Source organism: Cherax quadricarinatus, chromosome 79 (assembly GCF_038502225.1).
Source record: "Cherax quadricarinatus isolate ZL_2023a chromosome 79, ASM3850222v1, whole genome shotgun sequence".
NCBI lineage: Eukaryota > Metazoa > Arthropoda > Malacostraca > Decapoda > Parastacidae > Cherax > Cherax quadricarinatus.
Genome location: NC_091370.1, coordinates 14765702 through 14780968, shown reverse-complemented (window position 1 = coordinate 14780968; position 15267 = coordinate 14765702). Strand labels below are relative to the sequence as shown.

The 15267-nt window shown below is 43.3% G+C and overlaps 1 long non-coding RNA gene across 1 annotated transcript in view; it reads left to right on the top strand.

The window, feature by feature from the left end:
- LOC128702691 (uncharacterized) overlaps positions 1-15267 on the top strand; it is a 38689-nt gene continuing 23422 nt past the window's right edge. Inside the window, exon 1 of the long non-coding RNA XR_008409149.2 lies at positions 1-423. This is a non-coding gene — a long non-coding RNA (uncharacterized lncRNA). The remainder of the gene's footprint in view (positions 424-15267) is intronic.

Genomic DNA, 15267 nt, shown 5'->3' with positions numbered 1-15267 from the left:
TACTCCCTGGGGCCTGAACTTTGCCTTCCCCCCCCCCATAGACAGGTACCAGAGCTCCTATAGTCACCCTTAGGGTTAGATGGTGACGTCAGAAAAGTTACATAATTGTTACTACTATAACAAATTAAGAGTCAAAAACCGGCGATTTCTGGAGAGCAGAAATTACTTGCCCTGATTATCGTGTCAACGAAGTATATACACGTTTTGAAGTTGCAACATGTGTCATTTAGATGCTTGTTTTAATGTTACGAATATAAATTAGTCATGAGATAAAATGTCCTCATCGGCAACCGATGGTCAGTGTTCCCTGCTTCCCAAACGTCTCAGCTCCGGACTAGTGGACAAGTGTGTGGTCTATTCTCTAGCATTACTCGTAAACCTTAAAATGAGTGTCATGTGCAAGTACTTGTCGCGCTATCATAGGTAAGTCACCTCTCCAAATTACATTACCTTCCCAAAGTTAAAAACATTAAAGTGAAAGTATTAGCACTTCCGCCAAAAAGTAGTCTTGTTTTTTTTTTTCTAGGGATGTGATAATCAAGGGATTCGTACGAGGGAATTTCTTTCGGTGGGGATGCCTTGATGCCAATGAAGGGCTCCTGATCCAAGGAACTGGAGCTACCCTCCTTTTCCCTGAATCAAACCTCATTACCTCTCATTCTTCAGGCTTTGTATGACCCCCCAAACTTAAGTGATTAGCGATCTCCTACTAATGCAATAATTATTAGGGTTAAGCCGTCCTGATATGAGTTAGTTCAATACAGAATAATGAAAGGTGTATGATGGGAAACTTCCATCACATGCCTAGTGATGGAGAGGCGCTGAGATGGCTGTTTCATGAGTGGAGTGTCACGTACACCTGAGGCTACACTTTCGTCGCCGTGTGTTTATGTAGGTACAGGTACACAAGTACAATTATTATACATAGTGTAAATTGCTACGACCGTCATGTGTACCCGCGACTTAGAATAACGCTGTGTCCGTGGTTCAATCCCCGGCAAGACCACTCTTGCCTTAGGCGTGTTCCCTTACACCTGTCGTCCCGGTTCACCTAGCAAGCAAATAGGTACCTGGGTGTTAGTCGACTGGTGTGGGTAGCATCCTGGGGGACAGATTGAGGACCCTAATGGAAATAAGACAGTCCCTCATGTCGCGCTGCCTTTCTTGGGTTATCCTGGGTGACTAACCCTCCCGGGTTAAAAATCCGAATAAAATCTTATCTCTTATCATTATATGCACCTGGAGCCGGGTACCGTCTGGAAACGGAGGACTCCCATTAATAAGAACCAGGACGTATAGTACGTGAATCAGTTTGTTATAACAGCCCATCTCTCGAGGGAGGTTAATGGACGCTGGTTGTTGACTCTTAATCCAAGGAATTGGGCCTAACCTTCCCATATCGGTTTCAGAATCTTATACTCTTAAATTTCTGAATACAAAAAGTGGACTAAAACAGTAAAGACTGCATCAGGCGGGAACCTCTCCCACAACTTTACCCCTCAAGGAAGGTTCCTTGATGTTGGCGAGGGGCTCTTAATTTAGGGAATTGGATCTGTGCTCCAGTTCCCCGAATTAAGCCTGAATGCCTTCCACATCCCCCCCTAGGCGCTGTATAATCCTCCGGGTTTAGCGCTTCCCCCTTGATTATAATAATAATCCCACAACTTTCCTCACCACACCAACACCTCCACTAACCTTTCTCTCCACCCCATTTCTATGCCTTTAAGAGGGTTACATTGATGTTTGTGAACGGCTATTGATCCCAGGAATTTGAGCTGCCCTTTTCTCCCATATCCCAGGCGAGGTATGCTCCCTAGTAAGTAAGTTTATTCAGGTATACACAAATACAGTCACATAGATTATCATACATAGCAGCATATGTGTAGAGAACCTAGGATAACAGCTTTATTGCTTCCCCATAAATGGAAATAAGTCACTGACATTTTTGGGGTTATACTAGGTAATTTACACTGTATGGTAACTACTACACAAATAACCCGCACATGGGAGAAAGGAGCTCCTCTCCTATGTGCGGCTTATTTGTGCATTGTCCAGTCTCGGTATTGTGCCCTTTGGTTCTTCAAAACTGCACTGTGCCTAAAAAAGCTTACTAACCTGCTTCTCCACAAGCAATGTATATCCACATCATGTCTCCACACGGTTCCCTGCTTTGGATCGAACCTAACTGCCCATCTTTCCTTTATGCGCTGTATGACCCCTACGAGTTTAGTGCTTCCTATAAATGTAATAATAATAATCCACCACACGTTGGTAATTAATGTCGATAATCTTATCTTTATTGCTCCACTCAAGTCTCCCCTCCAAGGCTGACAAATTTCGTTATTTCATGTTACGTAACCCTACCTGTATTATGGAATATGAGAGCGAAAAAATAGCTAGTTTTTGTTCCCACTATATAACTTAAACATAATAAAATAGACGCACACTACAGTTATACTTAATCATGTTGCCTAAAAAAAAAATGAATTTATCTCCCGGGTCAGCGACACGGGGACTGGGAAGCCATGTTGTTTACAACTGAAGCACGATCAGGTGGAGTCTCCATGTCAGCTTATTTCCTGACTTGTACTCGCCTATATGTGGTTGCAGGGATCGATTCACATCTCCTGGCCCCTTGCCAGTCATTTGGCCTACACCGCCTTGTCGAGAACAGGAAGGTTATCACTTACTAGTTCCCACCCAGCAATGGCAGCCTTCACACCGTCACTCATCCAGGTGCTGGCAAAAAAACAGTGTTTACCCTAATGAAGTGATGCTCACATCATTCACAGTACACAAATTTGTGCGTGATTTCGTAGCTGTATGTTTGAAGATTTAGCCTTGATTCGATCGACTGATGTAGTTTTGCTCTCTTGTATTCTTTTGTAATGTAAGGAGTCAATCTTCATCGTGACAACTCATCAAACATCTTTACTATTACATTGTATAGGCTTATTTAAATAACTTTGGCTCTTTGTGTGTTTAGCTTTTACCTGTCTCCTCGCCTTGGTACATCCCATGTTAGTCTGTCTGGTATTCAATAAATTTTGTAAATAGTTCATTACCACTGTAACTTAGCAAACAGATGGTGTCCAGTACCTAAACCCATTATGTGCCTCTAATCCTCTGGCTACGCTCATAGAATGGGTGGGTATGGGGTACGTAACATATGAAACTAATTGTTCAGCTATCAAGACCAACCATTGATTTCAAGTTCTGAGGACAAGGTAGTATGTCCTTGTACGCTTGTGACAGAAAACCACTGTTTTTTATTATTTTATTATTATCACACTGGCCGATTCCCACCAAGGCAGGGTGGCCCGAAAAAGAAAAACTTTCACCATCATTCACTCCATTACTGTCTTGCAAGAAGGGTGCTCTACACTACAGTTTTTAAACTGCAACATTAACACCCCTCCTTCAGAGTGCAGGCACTGTACTTCCGGGTTATTTGTGTATCGTTCCAGTCACGGTATTGTGCCTTTTTGTTATTTATTTACTGTACTTCCCATCTCCAGGACTCAAGTCCGGCCTGCCGGTTTCCCAGAACCCCTTCATAAATGTTACTTTGCTCACACTCCAACAGCACGTCAAGTATTAAAAACCATTTGTCTCCATTCACTCCTATCAAACGCGCTCACGCATGCCTGCTGGAAGTCCAAGCCCCTCGCACACAAAACCTCCTTTACCCCCTCCCTCCAACCTTTCCTAGGCCGACCCCTACCCCGCCTTCCTTCCACTACAGACTGATACACTCTTGAAGTTATTCTGTTTCGCTCCATTCTCTCCACATGTCCGAACCACCTCAACAACCCTTCCTCAGCCCTCTGGACAACAGTTTTGGTAATCCCGCACCTCCTCCTAACTTCCAAACTACGAATTCTCTGCATTATATTCACACCACACATTGCTCTCAGACATGACATCTCCACTGCCTCCAGCCTTCTCCTCGCTGCAACATTCATCACCCATGCTTCACACCCATATAAGAGCGTTGGTAAAACTATACTCTCATACATTCCCCTCTTTGCCTCCAAGGACAAAGTTCTTTGTCTCCACAGACTCCTAAGTGCACCATTCACCCTTTTCCCCTCATCAATTCTATGATTCACCTCATGTTTCATAGACCCATCCGCTGACATGTCCACTCTCAAATATCTGAATACATTCACCTCCTCCATACTCTCTCCCTCCAATCTGATATCCAATCTTTCATCACCTAATCTTTTTGTTATCCTCATAACCTTACTCTTTCCTGTATTCACTTTCAATTTTCTTCTTTTGCACACCCTACCAAATTCATCCACCAATCTCTGCAACTTCTCTTCAGAATCTCCCAAGAGCACAGTGTCATCAGCAAAGAGCAACTGTGACAACTCCCACTTTATGTGTGATTCTTTATCTTTTAACTCCACACCTCTTGTCAAGACCCTCGCATTTACTTCTCTTACAACCCCATCTATAAATATATTAAACAACCACGGTGCCATCACACATCCTTGTCTAAGGCCTACTTTTACTGGGAAATAATTTCCCTCTTTCCTACATACTCTAACTTGAGCCTCACTATCCTCGTAAAAACTCTTCACTGCTTTCAGTAACCTACCTCCTACACCATACACCTGCAACATCTGCCACATTGCCCCCCTATCCACCCTGTCATACGCCTTTTCCAAATCCATAAATGCCACAAAGACCTCTTTAGCCTTATCTAAATACTGTTCACTTATATGTTTCACTGTAAACACCTGGTCCACACACCCCCTAACAAATCGAACACAAAGAGTAGTGGTCAACAGAGTTAAATCGGAGGCTGCCATAGTGAAGAGCTCTGTTCCACAAGGCACAGTACTCGCCCCCATCTTATTCCTTATCCTCATATCAGACATAAACAGAGATATACACCACAGCACCGTATCATCCTTTGCGGATGATACTAGGATCTGCATGAGGCTGTCATCTGCTGAGGACGCGGTTAACCTCCAAGAAGATATAAACAAAGTTTTCCAGTGGGCAACGGTAAACAATATGATGTTCAATGAGGACAAATTCCAACTACTCCGTTATGGAAAACTGGAGGAGATAATAACTAGAACAGAGTATACTACTGACTCCGGCCATACAATAGAGCGGAAAAATAATGTAAGGGACCTGGGAGTAGTAATGTCTGAGGATCTCACTTTCAAGGATCACAACAGTGCCACGATCGCACGTGCAAAGAAAATGATAGGATGGATAATGAGAACTTTCAAAACGAGAGATGCCAAGCCCATGATGATCCTTTTCAAATCACTTGTTCTCTCTAGGCTGGAATACTGCTGTACATTAACATCTCCATACAAAGCAGGTGAAATCGCAGATCTAGAGAGTGTACAGAGATCCTTTACTGCACGTATAAGTTCTGTCAAGCACCTTAACTACTGGGAACGCTTGAAAGCACTTGACTTGTACTCGTTGGAACGCAGGAGGGAGAGATATATCATAATCTACACTTGGAAAATCTTGGAAGGAATGGTCCCAAATCTGCACACAGAAATCACTCCCTACGAAAGTAAAAGACTGGGCAGGCGATGCAAAATGCCGCCAATAAAAAGTAGGGGCGCCATTGGTACACTAAGAGAAAACACCATAAGCGTCCGGGGCCCAAAACTGTTCAACAGCCTCCCATCAAGCATTAGGGGAATTGCCAATAAACCCCTGGCTGCCTTCAAGAGAGAGCTGGACAGATACTTAAAGTCAGTGCCGGATCAGCCGGGCTGTGGCTCGTACGTCGGACTGCGTGCGGCCAGCAGTAACAGCCTAGTTGATCAGGCCCTGATCCATCGGGAGGCCTGGTCATGGACCGGGCCGCGGGGGCGTTGATCCCCGGAATAACCTCCAGGTAACCTCCAGGTAACCTTTCCTAAAGCCTCCTTGTTCATCTGCTATCGTATTCACAGTCTTACTTTTAATTCTTTCAATAATAACTCTACCATACACTTTGCAAGGTATACTCAACAGACTTATCCCTGTATAATTTTTGCACTCTCTTTTATCCCCTTTGCCTTTATACAAAGGAACTATGCATGCTCTCTGCCAATCCCTAGGTACCTTACCCTCTTCCATACATTTATTAAATAATTGCACCAACCACTCCAAAACTATATCCCCACCTGCTTTTAACATTTCTATCTTTATCCCATCAATCCCGGCTGCCTTACCCCCTTTCATTTTACCTACTGCCTCACGAACTTCCCCCACACTCACAACTGGCTCTTCCTCACTCCTACAAGATGTTGTTCCTCCTTGCCCTATACACGAAATCACAGCTTCCCTATCTTCATCAACATTTAACAATTTCTCAAAATTTTCCCTCCATCTTCCCAATACCTCTAACTCTCCATTTAATAACTCTCCTCTCCTATTTTTAACTGACAAATCCATTTGTTCTCTAGGCTTTCTTAACTTGTTAATCTCACTCCAAAACTTTTTCTTATTTTCAACAAAATTTGTTGATAACATCTCACCCACTCTCTCATTTGCTCTCTTTTTACATTGCTTCACCACTCTCTTAACCTCTCTCTTTTTCTCCATATACTCTTCCCTCCTTGCATCACTTCTACTTTGTAAAAACTTCTCATATGCTAACTTTTTCTCCCTTACTACTCTCTTCACATCATCATTCCACCAATCGCTCCTCTTCCCTCCCGCACCCACTTTCCTGTAACCACAAACTTCTGCTGAACACTCTAACACTACATTTTTAAACCTACCCCATACCTCTTCGACCCCATTGCCTATGCTCTCATTAGCCCATCTATCCTCCAATAGCTGTTTATATCTTACCCTAACTGCCTCCTCTTTTAGTTTATAAACCTTCACCTCTCTCTTCCCTGATGCTTCTATTCTCCTTGTATCCCATCTACCTTTTACTCTCAGTGTAGCTACAACTAGAAAGTGATCTGATATATCTGTGGCCCCTCTATAAACATGTACATCCTGAAGTCTACTCAACAGTCTTTTATCCACCAATACATAATCCAACAAACTACTGTCATTTCGCCCTACATCATATCTTGTATACTTATTTATCCTCTTTTTCTTAAAATATGTATTACCTATAACTAAACCCCTTTCTATACAAAGTTCAATCAAAGGGCTCCCATTATCATTTACACCTGGCACCCCAAACTTACCTACCACACCCTCTCTAAAAGTTTCTCCTACTTTAGCATTCAGGTCCCCTACCACAGTTACTCTCTCACTTGGTTCAAAGGCTCCTATACATTCACTTAACATCTCCTAAAATCTCTCTCTCTCCTCTGCATTCCTCTCTTCTCCAGGTGCATACACGCTTATTATGACCCACTTCTCGCATCCAACCTCTACTTTAATCCACATAATTCTTGCATTTACACATTCATATTCTCTTTTCTCCTTCCATAACTGATCATTCAACATTACTGCTACCCCTTCCTTTGCTCTAAGTCTCTCAGATACTCCAGATTTAATCCCATTTATTTCCCCCCACCGAAACTCCCCTACCCCCTTCAGCTTTGTTTCGCTTAAGGCCAGGACATCCAACTTCTTTTCATTCATAACATCAGCAATCATCTGTTTCTTGTCATCCGCACTACATCCACGCACATTTAAGCATCCCAGTTTTATAAAGTTTTTCTTCTTCTCTTTTTTAGTAAATGTCTACAGGAGAAGGGGTTACTAGCCCATTACTCCCAGCATTTTAGTCGCCTCATACGACACGCATGGCTTATGGAGGAAAGATTCTTTTCCACTTCCCCATGGACAATAGAAGAAAAAAAGAGGAACAAGAGCTATTTAGAAAAAGGAGAAAAACCTAGATGTATGTATATATATATATGCATGTGCGTGTCTGTGAAGTGTGACGAAAGTGTAAGTAGGAGTAGCAAGATATCCCTGTTATCTAGCGTGTTCATGAGACAGAAATAGAAACCAGCAATCCTACTATCATGCAAAACAGTTACAGGTTTCTGTTTCACAGTCATCTGGCAGGACGGTAGTACTTCCCTGGGTGGTTGCTGTCTACCAACCTACTACCTACAAAACAATATAAAGTAAGTATTCCGTCAGGATTCATGGCTTCCTCAGCCAAGAAGGATGCACATGAAAATGTGACAAACTGCTTGGACTTGGAATAACAGAGCGGCTAAAAGAGGTCAATCTATCTGAAATGCGTAGGGAGACACTGGTCAGAGAAATAGCAAACATCGAACTTAAGCTAAAGGAATCTTATAGGAGTCAGGAGTCGCGGGAAGAACTAAAAGCCATAAATGAAATCGAAAGAAACCCAAAGTATTTCTTCTATGCCAAATCAAAGTCGAGAACAACGTCCAGTATTGGGCCCTTACTTAAACAAGATGGGTCCTACACAGATGACAGCAAGGAAATGAGTGAGCTACTCAAGTCCCAATATGACTCAGTTTTTAGCAAGCAGCTAACCAGACTGAGAGTCGAAGATCAAAATGAATTTTTTATGAGAGAGCCACAGAATTTGGTTAACACAAGCCTATCTGATGTTATCCTGACGCCAAATGACTTCGAACAGGCGATAAATGACATGCCCATGCACTCTGCCCCAGGGCCAGACTCATGGAACTCCGTGTTCATCAAGAACTGCAAGAAGCCCCTATCACGAGCCTTTACCATCCTATGGAGAGGGAGCATGGACACGGGGGTCGTCCCACAGTTACTAAAAACAACAGACAGCCCCACTCCACAAAGGGGGCAGTAAAGCAACAGCAAAGAGCTACAGACCGATAGCACTAACATCCCATATCATAAAAATCTTTGAAAGAGTCCTAAGAAGCAAGATCACCACCCATCTAGAAACCCATCAGTTACACAACCCAGGGCAACATGGGTTTAGAACAGGTCGCTCCTGTCTGTCTCAACTATTGGATCACTACGACAAGGTCCTAAATGCACTAGAAGACAAAAAGAATGCAGATGTAATATATACAGACTTTGCAAAAGCCTTCGACAAGTGTGACCATGGCGTAATAGCGCACAAAATGCGTGCTAAAGGAATAACAGGAAAAGTCGGTCGATGGATCTATAATTTCCTCACTAACAGAACACAGAGAGTAGTAGTCAACAGAGTAAAGTCCGAGGCAGGCACGGTGAAAAGCTCTGTTCCACAAGGCACAGTACTCTCTCCCATCTTGTTCCTCATCCTCATATCTGACATAGACAAGGATGCCAGCCACAGCACCGTGTCTTCCTTTGCAGATGACACCCGAATCTGCATGACAGTGTCTTCCATTGCAGACACTGCAAGGCTCCAGGCGGACATCAAGCAAATCTTTCAGTGGGCTGCAGAAAACAATATGAAGTTCAACGATGAGAAATTTCAATTACTCAGATATGGTAAACACGAGGAAATTAAATCTTCATCAGAGTACAAAACAAATTCTGGCCACAAAATAGAGCGAAACACCAACGTCAAAGACCTGGGAGTGATCATGTCGGAGGATCTCACCTTCAAGGACCATAACATTGTATCAATCGCATCTGCTAGAAAAATGACAGGATGGATAATGAGAACCTTCAAAACGAGGGCTGCCAAGCCCATGATGACACTCTTCAGGTCACTTGTTCTATCTAGGCTGGAATATTGCTGCACACTAACAGCACCTTTCAAGGCAGGTGAAATTGCTGACCTAGAAAATGTACAGAGAACCTTCACGGCGCGCATAACGGAGATAAAACACCTCAATTACTGGGAGCGCTTGAGGTTCCTGAACCTGTATTCCCTGGAACGCAGGCGGGAGAGATACATGATTATATACACCTGGAAAATCCTAGAGGGACTAGTACCGAACTTGCACACGAAAATCACTTACTACGAAAGCAAAAGACTTGGCAGACGATGCACCATCCCCCCAATGAAAAGCAGGGGTGTCACTAGCACGTTAAGAGACCATACAATAAGTGTCAGGGGCCCGAGACTGTTCAACTGCCTCCCAGCATACATAAGGGGGATTACCAACAGACCCCTGGCAGTCTTCAAGCTGGCACTGGACAAGCACCTAAAGTCGGTTCCTGACCAGCCGGGCTGTGGCTCGTACGTTGGTTTGCGTGCAGCCAGCAGCAACAGCCTGGTTGATCAGGCTCTGATCCACCTGGAGGCCTGGTCACAGACCGGGCCGCGGGGGCGTTGACCCCCGGAACTCTCTCCAGGTAAACTCCAGGAGGGGCCTTAGTCAGATGACCAAAGGAAGCTCTAAACCCACAGGGATTATACAGCGCCTGAGGAATAGCCGAAAATTGTTTGATCCAAGGAAGGGGATGGGTAACTATTGTTGACATCAACATTCCCCTCCCATTTGAAGGATCAGGAATTAGGGTTTTATTTCTCACTGTGTAACTGTCATATAGAATACGATAGCAACACACTGACGATATCAGTTTTGCTAAATAATAATAATTAAAAAAAAAAAACTAGAGCTCAGCCTCCCATGTAAATAGATAGGGTCGCGCGACAAGCTAAGTGGGTCGGGTAAACCGAGGGAAGAGATGTCACGAAAACAATAATCAATGATAATTTAGAGGAGAGATCAATAATGGCCTTACCCAAGGTAATATTTTTCCCCAGTGTATGCATGTGTATTCACCTTGTTATAACTAAGTAGTTGTACTTAACCATTTGTACTCCTAGTTATACTGACCTAGCTGTGTTCACATAGTTATATTTACCTAGCTGCCTATTTTTACTCGTCTAGTTATGCTTTCCTACTTATCCTCATTTATACTAATTTGGTTATACTTATTTAACTGTACTTACCCGGTTGCATTCATCTCGTTTTACACAGTTGTACTCACCTAAGTTGTACTTAACCTAGTTCTCACCTTATACGAACGAGCCTTATACTCACCTGGTTGTACTCATGTAGTTTTACTCGCCTAGTGTGCCGCCTTGGTTGAGGAAAACTTGATCTAAGTTAACCCTATGGGCTAGTAGCGTAGGAAAGTCAAGCAATGTGGCTTTTTTCAATTGGGGACCTTATGCTCTCCCCAATATGCAATCCACAATAGCCAACCAATTTCTAAGTATCTATTTAATGTTAAGTGAAAAAGAGCAGCAGGTGTTAGAAAGCTTGCCCATACGCAACTCCTCCCCCAGGATCAAAATAGGGTCCTTGATTATGAGCCGAACGCTTTACCCCAAGTTAACATGAGGTTATTCAGCCGATTTGCGCCTTCAGCGAGATGCCTGGTGTTACGCTACACTTCAAGGGATGGGAGGGACGGACGTGTTTTGATGCCGGCGAGGGTTTCTTAATCGAAGAAACTGAAGCTATTCTTCCCTTCCTCGGATCAGACATGAGTACCTCATTCCCCAGGATCTGTATGACTCCTACGAATTTAACGTTCCCCATTATTGTAATAATAGTTGGTGTTAAGCTTTTCCTATTGTATGGCATCAGTAAGGACCAATACTTCCCTACACGTCAAACAGCCGTATATAATTTGAAGCAGAATGAGTACCTGACCAAAATCATGCCTGCTGTGTACAACGCCACAGTGACGCCGCAACACCTCTTGTGACGTCATGAGCGCCTGGTTGCTCGTACCTACAAGTTCAAAAGTAAATACGCAGTCCAAGAGGCTTGGAGGAACCAGTTATGCTAGTAACTTGAAGGTTGAGGAGTGCAGGAGCTGCAACTTTTCCCCAGTAGGTACTGTTCTGTGAGTACACAGAATAAATAGATGATTCGTGACTCAATGGTAGATTAACCTAATTTTATTTTATTCTTTTAGTCATTATTGAACCATTAATTCTGTGATACGCAGACTGAGTTTCGAGGAGTTAAAATAAGTTCAGATTGTTTATCAAAACGATTCTTACCTACTAAGCTAATACAAGGTGTTTGTCACTGATTGTCAGAGCGAATCTTGCTGAACAACAGAGAAGTGAACAGAAGAGCCAGAAATACACACGAAGGGATAAAAGAGGCAAACGCGAAGTCAGGACCACGACATGAAATATATCAGTAAAGAACGAAGTGATAACATATAAAGAGGTACGAGAGCTGACAAGTAAGCAAGAACTTCGATGAAGCATTCATTCACTTAAGAAAATGGAAATTATCAGATAACAGAAGATTGAATAAACTAAAGGATACTACATAACATCATCACAACAAGAGATGAAGTAAAGAAGCTTCTCAGTGAACTGAAATTGTTAAAGTCGAAAGGACCTGACAAAGTGTCTCCTTTTTACTCATGTACCAGCTGACTTTTCCACCCCATGTATAGCTAGTACTACTACCCCCACTAGTTCTACACCTCACTCAGAGGTGTAGAACTAATGGAGGTAATTGTTTGTAACGGCCTGACAAAGTTCCTTGAGAGCGAAACGTTCCCACAATAAAATGTAACATTACTTGCACTTGTGTCCTTTTTACTTAACTATGTGAACCTTCAGGAGAGCCGGAAAGCAGCATATGTTGTCCCAGTATTCAAGTATGTAGATAGATAAGCAGCACTGATCTATAGGTTGCTATATTAAGCTTGCATAATAAGGTAATGGTGCTAAGACAAATTACCTAAGAAGAATGATAGAAGGGACAAATCTTTACAACACTGAATGAGAGGTGAATCAAGGAAGACATGTCTATGATGTGTAAGATAAGGGACTGGATAAGGCAAGAAGAATCACTTAAAAGCAATGAACCGGGAACAAGGGGACATACGGTAGATAGGAGCTAAAGACACGATGAGAAATAGTGACAGCAGAGAATAATTCTTGTCTGAGGTTAGTTAGGAAGTGAAACAGTTTGAACGAGAAATTATATCCTAGGTATGACAAGAGTTTGAGACCAGAAATAGTGTGTCCTTCGGTGAGTAACTGAAAGGCAGAGCAAGGTACTAGGATTCGACTCCCTGCAACCACAACTAGGAGAGTACAACTAGGTACGTACACACGCGCACGCGACTGGTTTCACCTACTACTCACATAGGTTGCGTCTCGGAGAACAAGTGCGTAGTAGTGATGTGCACTAACAGTATCTGACGCGATTGCTGAGATGCGTCGTAACAACTTAGACACCAGTTTTAATTTAATGAGTTTTATCACACTTTATAATTATCACGAGAGGCTTCATCAGTCACTACGATTGATGAAGTCGCGCGTAGTAAAATGTCTCTTTTAATAATTATCCAGAACTGTGTACAAGTGTCCTTTTCCACAGTATGTCGATATCACGTACCATATACATCCCTTAGCAACGGTGGGTTAAATTGATTTACTTGGAGAGGGTTGGGGGTCAACGCCCCCGCGGCCTCGTCTGTGACCAGGCCTCATGATGGATCAGGGCCTGATCAACTAGGCTGTTACTGTTGGCCGCACGCAACCCGACGTACGAACCACAGCCCGACTGGTCAGGTACTGACTTTAGGTGCCTGTCCAGCGCCTTCTTGAAGACAGCCAGGATCTGTTGGTTGGCTTTGTGAACAGGCTTTATGCATACTAAAAATATATACACTATGCATATACGTCATTATACATTACTCTTGTAAATATATACACTACACTCTGGTGGCCTGATGGTTAACGCTCTCGCTTCACACGGCGAGGGCCTGGGTTCGATTCCCAGCCAGAGTAGAAACATTGGGCGTGTTTCTTTCCACCTGTTGTCTATGTTCACCCATCAGTAAAAATGGGTACCTGGATGTTAGTCGACTGGTGTGGGTCGCATCCTGGGACACTGACCTAATTTTCCCGAGATGCTCAGCATAACAAGTGGCTTTCTATGTAGTAGTATGTCATTGTTGTCAGGTAGGACTGTATACCATGTACATGTACTTGTAGTAAATAAAGATTATTAATTCCAGGTACGGGTTGGGATTAAATTAGATGCGACAGTTAGAAACTAGGAAAACTTGGCCTTAATCCACCTGAAAGTCTTTTCCCCTTAAACTTTAACACCTAACATACACATGCGTCCTTGACTCCTAGGTGTCAACAGTATCTGCATATACAAATTGTTTATAGATGTGTACATGACTCATGTGTGTACTTGACATATGCAGAGTGCTTACAGGTGTATACATGGTATATACAGTTTCTGCAAAGCGCTTGTACTTGTTATAATACACAATCAGTCTATTTTAATTTGTGTGAATTACTGTCTTTACTTCGTTTTATACAATAAACGTACCTCCTCCCATGGGAGACTTAAGTCTCGAGACACTCCCCAGATAGGGAGCCAAGGCCGGGTCACCATTACTTGGAAAAGACCCGGGCCTTTAGAATACCGGCGAATAAAAAAAAAAAAAAAAAAAACTCTTCATCTTTCAATAACCTGGGTATTGGCAATCACTACCAGCCGCAAAATGCTAACCAATCTGAGAAAAGCTACACCAATCTGACCATATGGGCGCCAGGCATAGCAACATACTGACCAATCAATCAAAGATTTCTAATGCATGGAATCAGCTTCATCCTTCGCTGTATATTTTCCAGCGCATTTACGTCCATTCTATAATAAGGAGACTAGAACGGAGCAGTATTAGCTAAATGAGGCCAAAGCAACAGCCCGCATACTGGCCGGTGTTTAGTCAAAACAGCAATATACTTGACAATCTGTTATTAGCCACATCCATACACTGACCAATTTGATGCTAGCTACTACATAACAATGACCCATGAGAAAGGTGTTACGGATGCATTACTCAACACCATCTGCTTCTCCATAATATCTAGCACTCCCTAGGAGCCCCGTGGGGACGAGGTAAGAGGCTAACGAGTTGCATAACTTCTTCCTGCGAACCCCGTGAAGGCGAGATTGTAGTTAGGATTAGGGATAGCAAGTGTCCCAGAAGATGAAGAGGAACACCTTCCCATGGCAAGACATTATGAATGTCACACTTCCCCAATGGGAAGCCAAGGCCGGGTCACTTATTGGAAAAGACCTGGGCAGCGAAATGCTGCAAATCTCTACCAACCAACCAATTAACACCATCACTGGTAACAAATCAACAAGCAGGACAGCGGTAGTTCCTGCAGTGAGGCTCCAGTGACATCACGAAACAGGTGCGGAAGACTCCATCACTGCCAGTCAACAGCTGTGGTCACGAGTGAGGCTGTCGTGACGTAACGGAACAGGTGTAAAGGCAGTGGATAAAACTGACGTTGGAGTGCGACGTACGTGGCTGACTGCAGGTGTGCGGCTGATGTCACAGCGCAGGTGTGGTCGGTCGGGAACACATGCTAGGAAGCAAGTAATGCCTCAGCCGATATGATTT